General features: G+C 53.4%; 1 long non-coding RNA gene across 1 annotated transcript; it reads right to left on the bottom strand.

The window, feature by feature from the left end:
* Positions 1-667: 667 nt before the first annotated feature.
* Positions 668-4,275, bottom strand: LOC120383145. Its single transcript, XR_005588345.1, has 3 exons — positions 4,072-4,275; positions 2,263-2,418; positions 668-944 (listed from the first exon to the last, which is right to left on the bottom strand). It is a non-coding gene; the product is annotated as an uncharacterized LOC120383145 (long non-coding RNA).
* Between the last annotated feature and the right edge of the window lie 290 nt (positions 4,276-4,565).

The following is a 4,565-nucleotide window of genomic DNA, read 5'->3' as shown; positions in this document are numbered from 1 at the left end:
CAATTAATGGCACTACTGAGCACTGCACCTGACCTCTGGCTATATGCCTGTCATGGAGAGACAGGGATGTTCTGCCCTAATAGCACTGAGCACATATAATGACTGCTAAACGGGTTGGAGCACTGCCTACAGGGAATGATGACAGGCAACAAGAAATGGAAACCATTGGTATGAGGGAACAATGTACAGCGGAAGCACTGGTCTGAGACGAGGTCCTCATCCGTACGGCAAGAACAGAAGCAGAATATCTAGCGAGAACCAGGAATATCTTTCCAAACAGTCAAAGCTTTCACCGCAGCCTGCTCTGTGGGTTTGGGATGGAATACGTAACACAGCCCTTCCCAAACAGCCCTTGGCCAGCACTCCACAGCAACGTGATTCGTGGCTGCAGCGTGTCCTTTTCAAACAGGATACACACGTACATGCAAAGACAGTTACTCTGTGTAAATGGGGTAGGAGAAACTTGTAAGGGACCGGGCCATAGACAGTCTGGCCTAGTGGTCACAGGTGGGCTGCCTCATTCCACTCAACATCAGCCATGAGTCACTGGAAGTGGGCAGCGTATAAGGCAGCTGGCCCTTGTGGGAGCCTTCGTAGTGCTGCTTCTGGTGAGCAAGCATGACGAGGGACACCAAATATTGTGGAAAAGGAAAGCATTTCAGTCCCTTGGCACTGGATGGTCCTGCTTCAGCATGGGGGAGGCCAATCCAATCCTTCTCCAGCTAGCAAACTGATCTCTAGTCCCACCCTGGCCTGGGCAGTGGGACAAATTCAAGGGTGGAGCAGGAAAAAGAGATGGCATTGGTTCAGGAACCCTCTGAACGTTCGGCGGTGCCCATCAAAATGTTCAAGTAGTGGTAGCACGGGCCCCTGTTCAGAGGGCAGTGTCCAACCTGAGCCTGGAGCATGAGACTGTGCTAACTGTTTGTGGAACTGGACAGTCTCTAAGGAAAAGGATAAATGGACACAAATCAGATATTAGGAATGGCAATATACAAAAACCTGTAGGAGAACACTTCAACCTCCCTGGCCACACAATAGCAGATCTTAAGGTGGCCATCCTGCAGCAAAAAAACTTCAGGACCAGACTTCAAAGAGAAACTGCTGAGCTTCAGTTCATCTGCAAATTTGACACCATCAGCTCAGGATTAAACAAAGACTGTGAATGGCTTGCCAACTACAGAACCAGTTTCTCCTCCCTTGGTTTTCACACCTCAACTGTTAGAACAGGGCCTCATCCTCCTTTATTGAACTAACCTCATTATCTCTAGCTTGCTTCTTGCTTGCATATATATACCTGCCCCTGGAAATTTCCACTACTTGCATCCGAAGAAGTGGGTATTCACCCACGAAAGCTCATGCTGCAAAACGTCTGTTAGTCTATAAGGTGCCACAGGATTCTTTGCTGCTTTTACAGATCCAGACTAACACGGCTCCCCCTCTGATGCTGTTTGTGGAATGTTGATTTTCTGCTAGGAGTCACGCCATGTGGGACTACAGCAGATAGTTCTAGGCTTGGAATTGCACAACCCACTCCTGCAGATCTGGTACCCAGGAGAGAGGGGTAGACCCTCTTCCATATCCATGCTCAGGGTCTTCCACGGGCCGGGGGGGTCAGAAGTGGGTCTGGGCAAACTGTAAAGGACCAGGATGTAGGCAATCTGGCTTAGTGGTCACAGCTGGGCTAGTGTCCACAGGTTAAGGAAGGCCACAACATCTTAGTCAATGAGCAGGGGTCAGAGAGGAATCACTGCAGCCAGGACCAATAAACAAGAGTCAGGCTGGGTCAGAGACCAGATAGCAAGGTATGGTCTAGCATCAAAGCCAGCCAGAAGTTTGTGGAATTGCCCAGACAACTTCCTGTCATCCCCCCACCCCCTGCCCAGGTTAAATAGTGCACTTGCCCAATCAGAGGGCTTCAGGGTTCTGTCACACTGGATCCTGTGGGCGGTACTTCCAGTGGTCCCTAATCTCCAGAGTGGTCCCAAGATGGAGCACTATATGCCCTCCTGGTAGCAATGTGTCATTATCAGCCAGTTCAGTCTCTGTAGACTTGGGTTCTAGTCCCATGGATCTGTATAAGAATAGAAAGTTGGATAAGTAGCTCATAAATTTTGATCCCAGGGCTTTTGTATCTTTCTGTCTCTCAGGCAGTAGGGAGCATCAATAAGTGAAAATTCTGGCATAACCAAAGATGTTTTCTTGTGGAAATGTGGAAAGAAGGTAGTTTCAAATTTCCCATAATTCCCTGGGGCTGCTTACCTCTGTCTTCCCCTTTCGGGAATTGAAGTCACACTGAGTCATCCAGGCCTCCCTCTTTATAAATTGTAGGTCATGTACTGAGGGAAGAGCAGCAATACCATGTAACAGAGGTGACCAATGACATAGCTTGAACTCTGACCCATGGATCTCAAATACCTGAAGAAACAGAGGCAGGGAACAGCCCATAAGCTTCCCACAGGCTGACACTGGATTGTGCCAAACACCAGCTGAACAATTCCGACTAGCAAACCAGGGGAATGGACAGAGCCCAGCTCTCGGCCCAGCTGAATGCTGGCTTTTGGGAGCCCTGCACATCCCAGCTGGCACACCTCCCTTCAGATCCCCGATGGCGGGTGCTACAAGAGAGTCCCAAGACAGCAGAGAGGGGATGCGCTGGGAGATTCAGGGAGGCTCTAGAGATGAAGGGAATGTGATAACTATTCTGAGCTGCAATGTGGATGCCGTCAATCATGAGTGGCACTCTCCTTGCAGCTGTTAGTCATATTCACGGTCATCCCTGTCTAAGATGTACTCTGGAAGGGCAGCTTCCCATTTCTCCAGCTTAAGAAAACCAAGTCAGCAGATAAAGCGAGTGTCAGGGTATCCCCAGAACAATTAAGTGACTATCCACAGGCGACACTTAATTGCATGAGAATCACAGATCACAACTGACATTGGCGGCAGCTTCTGGAAACAAGCAGCACTTTGCAACTCTAGCATCACAGAACAGCAGCCAGAGCATCACCCATGTCTGAAACTCCACCCAGAGCATGGTCGAAAAGGGACCCTTGGTGGCTCCGGTCAGCACTGCTGACCAGGGCATTAAAAGTCTAGTCAGCAGTGCTGTAGTGCTAAGGCAGGCTGGTCCCTACCTCTCCTGGCTCCATGCTGCATCTCAGAAGCCTGCTTTGCTCCGCTGTGCCGCTGACCGGGAGCCGCCCAAGGTAAGCCCACTCCCCAACCCTGAGCCGCAACACCCTGCCCCAGCCCTGAGCCCTCCCCCAAACCCAAAGCCCTCTCCTACACCCCAAATCCCTCATGCCTGGCCACACCCCAGAGCCAGCACCCCAAGCCCAGAGCCCATACCCCCTCTTACACCCCAACCCCCAGCCCTGAGCCCACCCCAAACCTAGACCCCCCTCCTACTCCCCAAACTCCTCATCCCTGGGCCCACCCCAGAGCCCACACCCCACAGCACAGAGCCCTCACCCCCGCCTTCACCTCAACCCTCTGCCCAAGCCCAGAGCCCCCTCCCACACCCTGAACCCTCCTCCCTAGCCCCACCCCAGATCCCTCACCCCTCCTACACCCCAACCCCCTGCCTCAACTCGCAGCCCCTCCCACATTCTGAATCCCTCAGCCCCACCCCCCCAGCCTGGAGCCACTTTCTGCACCCCAAACCCCTCATCCCCAGCCCCACCCGAGCCCGCACCCCCAGGCAGAGCCCTCACCCCCTCCCACACCCCATCTATCTGCCCCACCTCGGAGCCCGCCCTGCATCCTGTACCCCTCATTCCTGGCCCCACCCAGGAGCCTGCACCCCCACGTAGAGCCCTCACTCCCTCATGCATCCCAACCCCCTGCCCCAGCCCAGTGAAAGTGAGTGAGGGTGGGGGAGAGTGAGCCATGGAGGGAGGGGGAATGTAGTGAGTGGGGGAGGGGCCTCTGGTAAGGGGAGGGACATCAGGAAGGGGCGGGGCTAGGGTGTTCAGTTTTGTGCCAATAGAAAGTTGGCAACCCTACACGGGGTGCTAGTTGAGACAGGAATGGAACCCAGGTTTCCTGAATCTCAGGCCCTAGAGAACTCACCTTCCCTTGTGTCAGAGAAGCGGAAGGAAGGTGCTCTAGCCTAGTGGTCAGTGCAGGCATCTGGAACCAAGAACTAGGGTCAGAGATGGAGTCAGAACTTGGAAGGCAGAGCCAAGGGGGAGAGAGCAGGGAAGCATGCAAGGAGGGGTTCAAGGCAGGGGCAGGACCGAGGCAAGGCTGGGTGGCAAGATAGAAGTAGCAAGAACAAGGTAAGACAGGAGCAGGCACAGTGGTGAGCATGAGCACTGAGCAGCCAGCAAGTTGCTGCTGCTGGCTTAAGAGCCAGCCTGCTGGTCCTTCCAGCCAGTCATGTGGAGTGGCCAATCTGGCTACCTGCTGCAGGCCAACTGCACTGATGGGGTGGTCTGGAAATGAACTTTGTTGCAGGTTCTGATTCCTGACAGCTTGTTAACCTCCCTTGTGTTTAATTGGCAGTGGGCTTCCCTGGCTAGTCTCTGTGCCCGCCTGGAGTCCAGGGAGTCATTTTGTTGGCA

This window comes from Mauremys reevesii, linkage group 15 (assembly GCF_016161935.1).
Source record: "Mauremys reevesii isolate NIE-2019 linkage group 15, ASM1616193v1, whole genome shotgun sequence".
Classification (NCBI taxonomy): Eukaryota; Metazoa; Chordata; order Testudines; family Geoemydidae; genus Mauremys; species Mauremys reevesii.
This window is presented reverse-complemented; position numbering and strand designations above follow the sequence as displayed.